The sequence below is a fragment of the Emys orbicularis genome, chromosome 7 (genome assembly GCF_028017835.1).
Source record: "Emys orbicularis isolate rEmyOrb1 chromosome 7, rEmyOrb1.hap1, whole genome shotgun sequence".
Classification (NCBI taxonomy): domain Eukaryota; kingdom Metazoa; phylum Chordata; order Testudines; family Emydidae; genus Emys; species Emys orbicularis.
In genome coordinates, this window is record NC_088689.1 from 84,918,789 (window position 1) to 84,934,239 (window position 15,451).

The 15,451-nt window shown below is 45.9% G+C and overlaps 1 protein-coding gene across 1 annotated transcript in view; it reads right to left on the minus strand.

Moving 5' to 3' along the window:
- DOCK3 (dedicator of cytokinesis 3) overlaps window positions 1-14,561 on the minus strand; it is a 611,447-nt gene extending 596,886 nt beyond the window's left edge. Inside the window, exon 1 of the mRNA XM_065408097.1 lies at window positions 14,486-14,561. The gene's annotated coding sequence lies outside the window, so the exon portion shown is untranslated. The remainder of the gene's footprint in view (window positions 1-14,485) is intronic.
- Window positions 14,562-15,451: the final 890 nt, after the last annotated feature.

Sequence of the window (15,451 nt, forward strand, 5' to 3'; positions counted from 1 at the left end):
TCCCACCTCCACCGTGCGAAGGACCCAACGGTCCGATGTTATAGGGGACCAAGCATGGTAGAAATGGGACAAACGGTCCCTGAAACATAGGGGAGGATGCGGTGTGAGGGTCGGTACGCTGTCCTCGATCGCAACTTCAAAATCCTTGTTTGTTGCCAGGCTGCGGCTTGCCCTGGCCTTGGTTTTGGTTAGGCGTGTTGTTTCGCCTACGCCTGTTGTCTCTGCCCCTTCTGCGGTACGGTTCCTGCCTGGGGCGAGGGTGATACTGCCTCTGCTATGGCGGTTGGGGCTTAAAGGGCTTCCTCTGTGTCGCTGGGGTGTGCATTCCCAACGACTTGAGGGTTGCTCGGGAGTCTTTGAGGCTATGTAGCCTGTCATCTGTTTGGTCTGAGAGCAAGCCTGACCCTTCGAACGCGAGGTCTTGTAAGGTGTTTTGCACCTCTGGTGGAAGGCCTGAAGCCTGTAACCACGCCGAGCGCCTCATCACCACCCCTGACGCGATTGTCCTGGCAGCTGTGTCCGCAGAGTCAAGGGAGGCCTGCAGAGAGGTTTTGGCCACCGCCTTCCCTTCGTCCACGATGGCTGCGAACTCGGGTTGTGAGCCCTGAGGCAGGGAGTCCTTAAACTTGGAGACTGATGCCCAAGAATTGAAATTGTGCCTGTTCAGGATCGCTTGCTGATTAGAGATCCTTAATTGGAGGCCCCCAGACGAGTAGACCTTTCTACCAAACAAGTCCAAGTGCTTTGCCTCCTTGGCCTTGGGGGCCGGGGCTTGTTGGCCATGTCGCTCTCGTTCGTTGACCGCGGATACGACCAGCGAACAGGGTGTCGGGTGACAAAAGAGGAAGTCGAACCCTTTGGAGGGGGCGAAGTACTTCCTCTCTACGCCCTTTGCAGTTGGTGCACTGGAGACCGGTGTTTGCCATACTGTCTTATAATTAGACTATATCGTTTTTATGAGCAGGAACGCGATTCTGGAGGGGCCTTCAGGGCTTAGGATGTCCACCATGGGATCCTCCTGCTCTACCGTCTCCTCCGCCTGTAACCCCAAATTGAGGGCTACTCGGCGGAGTAGTTCCTGGTGCGCTCGATGGTCAATCGGGGGAGGGCCTGATACTGCCGTGTCCCCCACAGCTTCATCTGGTGAGGAGGAAGAAGTTAAAGCCTTCTGTGCTTCCTCCTCTAGCCCTTCCTGCAGCTCCTCACCAGCTGGGAGCTCCTCTGGAGTCTGTCCAGCTGAGCGGGCCTGAGACGGTACCGGGCTCGGTGCCATGTCGTCTCTCTCTTGCTCTGGTGGTCTGGAGACCGTGCCTCCTTGTGAGAGGAGGGGTGCCCCTGCGGGGAGCGGGACCGGTGTCCTGAGAGGCCAGATCTCGAGGCCCTGGACGGGGGGCCTTGGTGCTGGTGGTAGGCCCATGGAGTCCAGAATGGCCACTGTCCTGGCAGGCCCCACTGTGGGTGCCAAGGGGCTTGGTGTTCCCTGCTGGCTGGTGCCCTGTGGGTATATCTGCTGGAATGGCCTGAGTCTGCCTCAGAAACCACGGACGGCAACCTTGAGGGCCACGGTGGTGCCGTGGAACGGTACTGGTCCGGGACCGGAGAGCGGCGCTGTCTTGACCGGGACCGGGATCAGGAGTGGCGCCTTGTCGACCGGGACCGGGAACGGTACCGGTGCCCTCGGGACCGGGAACGACTGCTAGTGGTCAGTCTCGGGGATCGCGTGACTGAAACGTTCCGGGGCCTGTTCAGATAAGGAGCCGGGGAACGCTGGACCGGTGCCGGGCGTTTGCTAGGGCAAGACGCCTGTGAGGCTCTCTGCGCCGAGGATAGCCAGGAGTCCACCGAGGCAGAGCTCGACCGGGACCGGCGCCGTGAACGGTGCCAAGATGGTGACCTTGATGGGCACACCATTGCCGGTTTGCCTCTGGATGGCAGTCTCGGTGTCGGCCCCGGATGCTTGTCTTTGGCCTGGAGGGGGCTCTCTTGTGGGCAATTCGATGAGGTCCCTTGCTGCCTCAAACGTGTCCGGCGTGGAGGGCTGTTCCAGAAGCTCCTCCAGCCCTTCCTCCTCACTCGAGGCGCTTATCCCGGGGCTCGACGGGCCTTTCGGCGCCGAAGCCACTGGCACTGGGATCTGTCCTGGGGCAGCAATGCCCTTTAGCGCACTCGAGTCCTTCACGGGCGCTACCTTTTTATGTGGGGAGCGCCCTCGGGCCTTGGGTTGGCCCTTCGATTTGGTCGGCGAAGACGACCGGTGCCTGAGGCGGTCCTGTTGTTTCGGTGCCGTAGGCTTAGGGTGCCCCACCGGTGCAGGATCATGAACCGATGCCGGGGCACTCCGCACCGAGGCTGACGGTGCCGCGGTCGGATGAGTCGAAGTGGAGGGCAGTAATGCAGCCTCCATGAGTAGCTGTTTAAGCCGAAAGTCTCTCTCTTTCTTAGTTTTGGGCTTGAAAGCCTTACAGATCTTGCAGCGCTCTTTCTGGTGCAATTCCGTCAGGCAACGGAGACACGAGTCGTGGGGATCGCTAATCGGCATAGGCTTGCGGCACGTGGCACAAGCCTTGAAGCCTTGGGCGTGCGGCATGCCCCGCCACCCAGGGCTGGTGTCGGAATTTAACCAAACACCTAAACAAAGGAGCTTAACTATCTTCGAACAAACTGCTAACTACTAACATTAACACCGATAACTATTAACGCTAAGGGACACTCTCAGGCGAGAGATAAGAGTTGTTCCAACGCCGTCACGGATGGTAAGAAGGAACTGAGGGAGGGTCGGGTTGGCAGGTGTATACATATGCTAGAGCGGGGCGCCGCTCTGGCGGGGGGGGGGACCCCTGCCGGCCCGACGGGAGCCGCTGAGGGGAAAAGTTTCCGACGTCCGTGCACGCAACGCGCGCGCACCTAATGTGTAATGGACGTGAACAATCACTCGAAGAAGAAGATTAGGTTTTATCAAACAACACACAGAAATACACTTCATAAGCATAATTATTCCTCAAACACAAGACAACACACATTTTCCAAAATGTAAAGCTTACATTCTTTAAATAAAAAACAAGACCATACTAGTAGATTCCCCAACTTATAAATTACTTAGACCTACCATTAGATAACAAGTACTGCCTAGAATCCCTGCAACACTGCGTGCTGAAGCCCTGCTCCCACTAAACCCCATACATCAGGGCTTGTGAGGCAATCCACAGAAGAAGTTACTCACCTTGTGCAGTAACGATGATTCTTCAAGATGTGTGCCCCTATGGGTGCTCCAGTATAAGTGTCCCTGCACTGCTGATCGGAGAACTTCGGTAACAGTGTCCATTAGGCCCACACATGTGTTGTCACTCCTCATACTGCACAAGAGGCTAGTCAGCACGTGTGGACTAGCCCCCCTCAGTTCTTTCTCTACTGCAGAATTATTGACAAGAACTCCAAAGTAGAGGGGAGGAGGACAGGTTGTGGAGCAACCATAGAGATACACATATCGAAGAATCATCGTTACTGCACAAGGTGAGTAATTTCTTCTGCTTTGAGTAGTGTCCCTATGGGTGCTCCGCTGTAGGTGACTCCTTCTGGAGGGCTGGGACTTCAGAGTCATGTCAGTCACAGATGACAGTACTGTAAAGCTGAAGATGGCATCAGAGGCAGAATCCCCAATGATCACAAAATGTTCTGCAAAAGTGTGAACCGACACCCATGCCGCCTCTCTACAGATCTCTGAGATAGGGACATTCTTGAAGAAGGCGACAAATTAGGAGATCAATCTGGTGGAGTATGTACGAATAGTATATTGCAAACTTGGTAACAGCGTCTGATGCAGTTTGAGACCCACTTGGAGAGTCTTTGTGCTGATATTGCTGAGCCCTTGGATCTTTCCGCCAGGGAGAGGAAAAGCCTGGAAGATTTCCTGAAAACTTTCATCCTGTCCAGGTAAAAGGCTAGGGCACTCCTGATATCTAGAGAGTGTAATATAGCCTCTCTGTTGTTTCAGTGAGGCTTGGAGGAGAAGGTTGGAAGATGAATCAATTGGTTGATGAATCAACTGGAGATTGTGTTAGGAATGAATTTCAGATGTGGCCTGAGTGTAACCTTGTCCCAAAAAGCGACAGAGTCCTGTGGCACCTTATAGACTAACAGATGTATTGGAGCATAAGCTTTCGTGGGTGAATACTTATGCTTATGCTCCAATACGTCTGTTAGTCTATAAGGTGCCACAGGACTCTTTGTCGCTTTTTACAGATCCAGACTAACACGGCTACCCCTCTGATACTTGTCCCAAAAGAATACCATGTAGGGGGGGATGTGCCATTTGAGCTATTTCTCCTATTCTCCTAGCCGAGGTGATTGCTATCAGGAAGGTGGTTTTCACTGAGAGGTACATAAGCAAACAGGTGGCCATGGGTTCGAAGAGAGGCATAGTCAGTCCTTTCAGTACCAGGTTTAGGTCCCATGTGGGAGTAGGAGGTCGAGGTTATGGGAAGAGGTTTACTATACCCTTGAGGAACCTTTTAGTAGTTGGGTGTGACAGCACCAAGTATCCCTCTACTGGTAGGTCGATGGCTGTTATCGCTGCTAGGTGGACTCACAGAGCTTAGAGGTAGCCCTGATTTTTTTTAGGGAAAGTACACAGTCTAAGGCAGGGGTAGGCAACCTATGGCACGGGTGCCGAAGGCGGCACGCGAGCTGATTTTCAGTGGCACTCACACTGCCCGGGTCCTGGCCACTGGTCAGGGGGGCTCTGCATTTTAATTTAATTTTAAATGAAGCTTCTTAAACAGTTTAAAAATCTTATTTACTTTACATACAACAATAGTTTAGTTATATATTATAGACTTATAGAAAGAGACCTTCTAAGAACATTAAAATGTATTACTGGCACGCGAAACCTTAAATTAGAGTGAATAAATGAAGACTCAGCACACCACTTCTGAAAGGTTGCCGACCCCTGGTCTAAGGTATGTGGAAGTGTAGAGGATTTCAGGGAGATTTGAGGGAAGTACACCAAATCTGAAACCTGGACCATTTTTACAGATAGGTATGTTTGTGTCAAGGACTTTCTACTGTGTAATACCTCCCCTTACACCTCCTTCAAACTGGAGCTTTCTAGGTGTTTGAACCAAGAAGGAGCCACGCATTGAGACAGAGAACCCCCAAGTTGGGATGTAGTGTACATCCTCTGTCCTGAGAGAGGAGGTCCAGAGTGACTGGGAGGGAGATGCAACAGGTAAGGGTACCAGATCTGTCATGGACAAGAAGGAGCAATTAGAAAAACATGTGCTCTCTCTCTTTTTATTTTCAGCAGAACCTTCGATAGCAGGGGAAAAGGAAGAAAGGCACAAAGGAGGTCCCCCTCCCAGGAGGAGGTGGAAACCATTGCCCAAGGAGTGTTCTCCTATCCCCCCTCTGGAGCTGTAGCGTGGACATTTCTTGTTCAGTTAAGTACTGTAGTGAACAAATCTCTGGTCAGTGCCCCCGATTCTGGGCATTGATCTGTAGGCCCAATTCTGTAAAAAGGCATACTGTAGCCTTGGTGACTTGCTGAGCCTCCAGGAGAGATGGGGCTCTCAGGAGACAATCGTCCAGATAAGGGTAAATCAGGATTCCTTGGGAGCGTAATTGCACAGCTACTATTGAGAGAACCTTGGAAAATACTTTCAGGGCCAATGATAGTCTGAAGGGGAGCATTGTGTATTGGTAGTGCTATTGTCCTAGAGTGAATCTAAGAAATCACAGCCTATTGAGATATGAAAGTAGCCGTCCTTAAGGTCAAGGGCCAAAAACCAGCCTCCCTGTTCCAACGATGGAATGATTGTTGCTAGAGTGACCATCTTGAATTTCTGTCCTTTGACAAACTTGTTGAGAGCTCTGAAGTGTAACACGGGTCTCCAGCCTCCCTTCCTCTTGGGTATTAAGAAATACTGAGAGTAGAACCCTTTACTTTATAGATGTTGAGGTACCGGTTCTATGGGTCTTAACTGGAAGAGGTGATCTCTTTCTTGTTATAGTAAACTCTCACGAGAAGTGTCCGGGGTAGGGAGGTAAAATGGATGGAGTGCCCAATGTGAACGATATCTAGGACCCACTGGTCTGATGTTATGCACTCCCAGACACTGCGGAACGCTGCCAATCAGTGGCCAAATGGGTGTATAGCATTTTCGGCCGTAGTGGTTGGGGGAAAGTGGTCTATTGACACCTCAACCAGCCTTTCAAAATTGGTGTTTGGAAGTAGACGGCTGGGATGAGGAAAATTCCTGACCAGATGGTTTATGCTTAGAAAATTTACTTTTCTTTCTCTGCAGCTTGTAGTGGCGTTGAGTCAGATATTGGGATGTGTGTGATCTATGCTGGGATTGGGGACTGAATCCCCCTTTTTGTCCTGGCAAAAAATGCCCAGAGAACGGAGAGTGGCCCGAGAGTGCTTGAGTGTGAAGGGAAGTATCAATATTTTCTGAGAAGAGCTTCGTGCCCTCAAAAAGGAAAGTCTTTAACAGTCGACTATACCTCCTTCGGGAAGCCCAATAGATGGAGCCACGATGTTCATCACACCACCACTACCGTGGAGATGGACCTCGCTGTGTCAGCTGTATGAGGGCAGACTGCAGTGTTGTCTTTGCCTCTAACTGGTCCTCCTGGATAATGGCCTTAAATTGGTCCAGCAGCCATTCAATAAAATCATTCAGTTTTGAATAATTTATATAATCATATTTCGCCATGAGGGCTTGGTAGTTGGCTATACAGAATTGAAGCGTGGCCGAGGAGTACATTTTTCCTCTGAAAAGGTCCAGATGCTTCCAGTCCCTATCATAGGGAGCGGATCTCATCTGGTGTTGACGGCCGCAGGAGTTAACAATGTCCACCACGATGGAGTTGGGTGGAGGGTGGGAGAAGAGGAATTCAGGTTCCTTAGCTGGGACATAGTATTTTTGTCCACCTGCTTGCAGGTAGGCACTACCAATGCTGGGGTTTGCCAGATGGTTCTTCCCGGGTCCAAGATGGGCTTGTAAATAGGAAGGATGATCTTTGAGGAAGAGGATGAATGGAGAATGTCAAGGAGACAATGGTGGGTGTCTTCGACTACTTCCAGTTGTATCTGGAGAGTGTCTGTAACTGTCTTCATCACATCAGCCAGAAATGGTGGGGAAGGCATGATGGCTTCGTCCAGCGAGGGGGAGGATATGGTCCCCAGGGTCACTTCTTCCTCAGCACTGCCCTCATATTCATCAATGATGTCTTCTGGAGGCTCTGAAGCTCCAGATGCTGCAGCCAAGGGGGTGCCTTAAGTGCCTTAAGAGTTCTCGGGTGAGGCTTGAAGCTCGAGAGGCATGCTGGCGATATGCCACCCAAGGGTCCCAATATGGCCACTGGGGTTGTGGTGGCATAGAGCCCGGCAGTGGTGCTCATGCCAGGATGGTGGTGGTGAGGCCATCTGAGGGCATACTCTAGGGGCCTGTTGATGTTGGGCACCATATGGAGCCTGGGAGGAGTAGTGTGACGCCACCTCCTCTGGCTCACTATCTGAACCCTTGCTAGAGAGCGGGGGAGTGTGGCATGGCAGTGGGGATGATTTCCGTGCTAGGCAGAGGCTTGGTGTGGAGGTCCCGATACCAAGAAGCAGAGACTCTGGTACATCCAATATGCGGAGGTTTCTAGAGTAGTGGAATTCCGCTGGTACCGACTGGCTCGATGTTAATGGTGGTGCCGGGGATCTTGCCTGTTCTGGTTGCTCTGGTGCTGTATGAGGCACTGAGGACAGTACTGAAACAGACTCACAAAATGGGAGACCCTTTTTAGTGGAGTGCTTACTCCTGTCCCTCGGTGCCAATGACTCGGTGGGCATGTCAATAAGTACCTGCTGCTGTTGGTTTCTGTAAGCCATAGGTACCTGACTGGGAAGGTCTCCGTGCCAACAGTGCCGAAGATACCGAGCGCGATGGGGATCACTTATGGCCATCTTGGGGCTCACTATGGGGGCTTCCCGCCTTCTTCTTCAATGATTTGTGAAAAGGGTCAGCAGCTTGCTTCTTCGACTCATAGCCTTTAGATGTAGAGGACTGTGGAGAAGACTCACTGTCTGCCAAGTGACTCATACTGCAGGTCCTGAGAGGGTCTGAGAGCCGCCTCCATGCAGATAATTTTTTGTTGGAGCTCTCTGACCTTACATGAATTTGGCCTGAGCTGCTGGCAGAGACCACACTTCTGCTGGATGTGGCCTTCCGCAAAGCAGCGAATGCACTGGAAGTGCTTGTTTTCAACCGGGATTGCCTCCTTGCAAGTACGACACTTCTTGAAGCCTGGTGAACTGGATGTACCCAGTAGGATAAAGAGTCCCCAACGACGAAGAAAAAGCAAGGGAGGTGGAGTTCTTTTTCGCTTTTCTTTTGAGAGAAAAAACAGGGTTAAGAAAAAACTACAACTATACTAATTTAGAGACTAACTATAGAAATGCAAAAAGAAAGTAAAGATCCTAACGGACTGCGAATAGCTCCATCTCTAGCCAGGGGAAGTTGAGAAGAAATTGAGAGGGGTTAGCCCGGGCGCTGACTAGCCTCATGGAGCAGCACGAGGAGAGACAAGGGACACTTACTGAAGTTCTCCAATCAGCAGCACAGGGATGCAAGCACACATACAGTGGAGCACCCATAGGGACACTACTTGACAACTTTATGGTTGTCTTCCTCATTTCCTGCACTGGGGGGAATCCTTCCCTGAATAGAATTAGGGCTTAAGGCCCATATACACCTCTCAGTCTAATTTACTCCAAGTAAAGGAGCCAGAGCATGGATGAGGATCTCACGCTAAATATTGTTTTCTTTGTTTTTTCTTTTCTTTTTTTGTTTAAAATGTCTATATCATTGTAAAGCATTACCATGAACATAATATATACCTGAAGGGAAGACTTGGGAAGTCTTTGCTATTGGTCGATAGGTGTGCCATGCTTTTAAATACTGAAGAAAAAATTAATTCTCCTGTCCTTTCTCCTGCGACTGTCACATTTTATTTGGAGGAAATTGTGGCAATCTCCTTCACAAGCAAAGATTTGGGAAAGAAGTTGGACTTTTAATTTTAAATAGCAGACTAGAAGACAGCAAAGAAGATTAAATGTATTCCATCAGTCATGTTTGAGCATCTTCTTGTTCTGGGCTCACCAAATGACTTTTTTTAATGTGGGATCATTCATGTTGGCTACGTAATGGAAAAGTTTCATAGTTTCTCTCATTTTTTGATGTTTTTCTTTTGTGGTTCCATTTCTTTATTAATTAAATCAAATCAGATTTCCACTGAGACTGGAATAGTAGTTTCAACTGTGATTACTAATTTCCCTTTAAATTTCCTGCAATTACTTTTGTAAGTTTTGTGCCTCTTTGTAAAGTTGTTATATACAAACTTTACTATATTTTGATTAAAAGTCCTCATTATGCGCATTGCACATTTTAACATACCTAAGGTAGTAATATGCAATTGCATACCTGTCAACATTTCCTAGCAAAAAACTACAGGTTCTGCTTTACACATTTGTATAAATATGTGTAAATTTACATAAAATTGCATTCTTCAGAAATAGAAGGAAAAAAGTAAACGGGGGAAAATCCAGAAAATTCAACAAAATGCTCTGGGCTGGTTTTCTCCCATAAAACAAACAGTTGATTTTTCATGACTGCTCATACTAATGATTGAAATCTTCACTGGTTAAAATCTTTGGTTAATCTCAAATAATTTCTTTTGGAAGATCCAGAAAGAATAAGTGTTTACATAAGTGCCTGCAAAACTCCAACAGAGAAGAAAGGTATTTTGAAGAGAATCTCACTTTGAAATCTAATAATTATTTGAAATAGCTTTTGAAGTACTTATATACAGTAACTCCTCGCTTAACCTTGTAGTTATGTTCCTGAAAAATTTGACTTTAAGCGAAGCAATGTTAAGCAAATCCAATTTCCCCATAAGAATTAATGTAAATAGGGGGGGTTAGGTTCCAGGGAAATTTTTTTCACCAGACAAAAGGCTATATATATATATATATATATATATATATATATATATATATATATATATATATATATATATATATATATACACATACACACACACACACACACACACACAGCAATGATGATTGTGAAGCTTGGTTGAGGTGGTGGAGTCAGAGGGTGGAATATTTCCCAGGGAATGCCTTCGTGCTGAATGATGAACTAGCACTCGGCTGAGCCCTCAAGGGTTAACACATTGTTGTTAATGTAGCCTCACACTCTACAAGGCAGCACAAATGGAGGGAGGGGAGACAGCATGGCAGACAGAAACAGAGACACACACCCTGTGTGTAAGAGAGAGTGAGAGAGATGTGTATTGCCTCTTTAAGTACGCTGACCCCACTCTAAGTACATTGCCTTTTTAAGTAGATCAGCAAGTACAGACAGCAGTTGCAGCTAGCAAGCTTCCTCTGTCCTGAGCCCTGTCGTGCCCCCACCCGGCTCTATGGAGATGGGGTAAGCAGGGGGCAGGAGCAGGGGAGGGGAGGGGGGACACCCTGACATTAGCACCCTTCTTCCCTCCTCCCACCCCCAGAAAGCAGGAGGCTCCTGGAAGCAGCTCCAAGGCAGAGGGCAGGAGCAGCACATGGCAGTGGGGGGAGGGACAACCGAACTGCCGGCAATTGATAGCCTGCTGGGCGGCTGCCGCACAGGGAATTTAGGGGATTGGGGAGCTGATAGGGGGGCTGCCAGTCCACCCTGGTTCCAAGCTCCCATCAGCCAGCTGCAACAGGCTGCTCTTTCTGCAACTGGTGGACAAAGCAGGTGGCTGCCAAACAACGTTATAAGGGAGCATTGCGAAACTTTAAAGGAGTATCTTCTCTAACTGATCAGCAACATAACAACGAAACAACGTTAACCAGGACAACTTTATGTGAGGAGTTACTGTATATATTGATGGTGCAATGCTTATTGAGGAATGTTTTCAATAACAGCTAAAAGCTGCCAGTGACAATCTTTCCAATAATTGATAGCTATCAATGTTTAAAGGACACAAACACATTCAGTGGTATAGAAAATTTCTGGATGAATCCAAAATCGGATTCTACAGTTTTACAGATCTATAACACACACACATAATCTGTGTCGTTATGTTAAGTGTGGATCAAGCAATTGATATGTACTGTCCTTGATAATCCAGGATACAAGCCATCAAATTAGGTTAACTGAGTATAAAGTCTATTTTCCAGGAACGAAGGCAGATAAAGAAAAGTTCCACAAATAAAACAGAAATAAACTTGCAAATCCTAAGCAATGAGGATTTGTACTAGATTTGGGAATATAAAAGTCTATAAGAAGAACTATGGTGGGTGCTTAGCACCCACTGGCAGCCCCCCATCGACGCCTCCCCCTTCTCCCAGTGTGTCCTGCCTGCCGGCAGGCCCCACCAATCTGCGCCTCCCCTTCCCTCCTAGCGTCTACTGCCTGCCGCGGATCAGCTGTTTTGCAGCGTCTGGAGGCGCTGGTATGGGGGAGGAGCAAGGGCGCAGTGCGCTCGGGGGAGGGGGAAGAACTGGGCGGAGAAGAGACGGGACGGGGGTCTGGCATTAGGGAAGGCATGGAGTGGTGGCGAGGCCAGGGAGGAGCACCCCCCAGCAGATTAGAAACTCTGCGCCTATGTCTCTTCCTGCAATACACTTACAATTGTGACCAGCAGATGTACTGATACTAGATCCTTCTTGACATAACAAATAGGGGCCAGCTGATATGACTCTAGAATTCCCACCATTTGTGGTACAAAATATATTAGACTAGTCAACTTTCAGGACATGTTGCAAAAGGGCCCATTTGTTTCACCTGGCCTTTGAAGAGAGGTAGGTATATACCATGGAATTGGAGAATTAGCTTTTAGTTACAAGCCACTGCTTGTTTGAAGCATTTCTGTAGCCATGTAAGTCCCAGGCTAGTAGAGAGACAAGGTGGGTCAGATAATATCTTTTATTGGACTAATTTCTGTTAGTGAAAGAGACAAGCTTTCGAGCTACACAGAGCTCTTCTTCGGTGTTTGGATTTTTTTGCAAGTTTAGTTGCACAGAACAAAGACTCTTAAGATAGGTACCATCGTTAATATATGCCATCTCAGGAAAAATGATCTACCTTTGAGCAGAGAAATTCCAATAAGCAATTTTTTCCTTTAAGTCCATAGTGTTAATGGCCTAATAACCTTATGTAGCACTTTCAGTATTCAAGAATCTGGTCTACAAAGATGTGCACTGTAACCATTCACAAAATGATAAATATGTACATTATTTTGCCTTCTAGCTCAAGAGCCATGTAGTTTTGGACTAGCCACTTTTTGTCACATCAGATAATTAAGATTTATCTCAGCCATCTAACAAGAGTATTTTATTAGCCTTCAAAGCCAGTTCCCAGGAAAAAATTTATGCAGCCTTTGTCAACATGAAATCAGCTTTTGAGTCTACTGACAGAGATCATCTCTGGGAGAAACTTGCGAAGGCTAGGCTTCTTTATCTTGAAAGCCCTCCATAGACAAACAGTGGGCAAGATTAGGATTGGGTGGCGAGATAAACTAATTTACTTATCCATCATAAGAGACATCCAACAGGGCTGCTTATTGGCCCATTTTCTTCTTAATTTTTACATTAATGAGATTGTGACAGCTTTAGAAGCAGCGCAACATTTCCCTCCCAAAATTCTGAACCGATTTGTGTTGGTCCTTCTTTATGCAATCAACATGGTTCTGTGGTCCCAAACCCCCCTAGGCTTAAAGTATATGTTAAAGGACTTTAGCTCTTTTTGCAAGTAGGAGAACCTGACCAAAAACTATAAGAAAACTAAAGTAATTTTCTCTGGCCACAGACCAGAACTGTATAAATAGATGATTGATGGCCATTATACTGAACAGGTCAGGTTTTCCCCCTGTTTGGATATCTGTTTTACACATAGGGTACGTCTTCACTTACATCCGGGTCCGGATGTAAGCAATCGATTTTCTGAGTTCGATTTATCGCGTCTAGTTAAGACGCGATAAATCGATCCCGGATCGATCCCGGAAGTGCCCCGGATCGATCCCGGAAGTGCTCGCCTTCGACGCTGGTACTCCAGCTCGGCGAGCGGAGTACGCAGCATCGACGGGGGAGCCTTCCTGCCGCGTCTGGACCGCGGTAACTTCGGACTAAGGTACTTCGAATTCAGCTACGTTATTAACGTAGCTGAATTTGCGTACCTTAGTCCGAAGTGGGGGGGTTAGTGTAGACCAGCCCATAAGGGCCAGTAGGATAAACATATAGAGGAGGTATAATTTTAAAGGTATAATTGATTTGGGGGAAGGGTAAATCTTGTGTTTTTAATTTGCGTTTTTAAAACTCTATTTGTTTTTCGGAGCTATCAATTTAAAATTTGTATTTACTGTAGTATGCACAGTGGTCTATGGCTAAAATGGTATATTGATAAACTATGCTAAACTACTAACTGAGTAAATTTTAATGCACTGCAATCCAAATTTGAAAAAAAAAATCCTAATTGTTCTTTGGTGTGATGCAACATTCACGAATTGCAAGATTCCTATTCATGGATGTTAGAGACAAAAGACTGCATGGCCCATGGATCTGCAACTCAGATACATAACTATGGATCTGGGACCTGGATTAATTTTTTTGAAGACATTTTTGGATTAAGGATCTATAATTCCATCTCAGAGGTTTTAGTGAAACATGCTCTCATGTTTTATGTTGTCAAAAGTATGCCTCAAAGGTATTACAAACAAATAATTTACAGTTGCTTGCTTTTTCTGTACAATAGCGGACAAATCCTTTACACATGTGATTAGCAGCACTGACTTCAACTGGTTTATTCCCATGAGTAAGGCAGCAGGATTGGACCCTATATGTATACATTCAAAGAGAGAGAGAACAGCTGCTATTGCTGTAATGTACTGGAAATGGCATTTACTTTTAAGGGTAAAAAGATGGGAAAGAAGGTTAATTGTAAAACACTCTCCTACCTAAATCAATAATTTCAACAAATTATTCTTTTTCAGTCTTGGTCCCAACCAAATCACTAATATATTTCATTAAGCATATTTTTAAATACTTATGGAAAATAAATAATATTGGTAAGCTCAACTTAATGGGAAGGGGATAAAAACTACAAAATATGATTGGAAATCTAGATATTTGTTCAAAAGTCAACATGATGAAAATTCACCACTAGACACAACAACCATAAAACTCTCAAGTCAGGGTTCGAACATTTTCCGGACAGATGGTTTACTTAAACACGCTGACCTCCTATCAGACTGGATTACTGCCAGTAATGCTCTAGTCTTTCCTATGGTAAGTGGGTCAAATGAGGTTTTATCAGAGTATTTTGATGATCTGATACATCATGGTCCCAAAATGATTTATTAAAATCCACAACTGTAATTTTTTTTATATATTTCTACTGCAAATAAGATTTATCTTTGGGAAACACACCCCACTCCAACCCATCATACTAACCTTCACATTTTTCCAAGATCTGGACAGTTTCTCCTAGTTCCAAGACTAAGCCTTGTGGTATAGATCCTCGGAAGCTGCATATCACTAGAAAAAATAAAAGATAAAGGTTACATATTGTCTTGTTTTATTCTTAAAACAAAGGAGACTCACATATTAGCTTAATTTATTTATACACAAAGAGCTGTTACATATCTGCTCAAAAAAAAAAATCTTTCCCATTTTGCCAATTACTTCCTCTTGTACATTTTCTCCCTCTTACCACAACCTTGAACTCCATTATGTTTAAAAATGATCCATACTTTTGGGGGAAATAATCTAGGTTGAGGAAGACCTCAATCATTTTTAATAATTGATCCCAGATGAACTCATGCTGTATACCAAGATTCACTTCACCTATACAACTTATAAAGTGAAAGAAATAGCACTGATTTTATTTGGATCAGGAATATTATTCTTGAGCATTAATGTTCATAAAAAGGGAGGCAGATTGCAGAGATTACTTTTCTCCAGCATTTCTATTCATCTTCAAGCACGGTCTGGTGCTAATTTAATATAGGAAAGCTGTTATTTTTAGATATTTATGATTAAGGCTATTAGAGAATGTGTTTTTTGTTTAGAAATACTGAATAGGTTATAGAGCTTTAATAATTTAGAGATGACAGCCTTAAGTGTTGTGTCTTTTCTTCCAGTTTTTTTATTAGTTAATTACTGTAGAACTGAATTAAGAAAAATCACTTTATGAAATGTCTTGTCTTAAAAATGAACGTAGGAAAATATAAATAAAATAAATCACCACTCAGAACCTAAATCTAACAAGAAAGGAATTATTTGTTGGAAATGCATAACAAAGTCTTCCTTACCCATGATACTTGTTAAAATGCCATAGTGGCATGGCTACTGGTTGTTGTTGGTTTTTTTGGGGGGGGGGGGGGGGGAATTGTATTTTTTTTTTTACATTAATAGGTC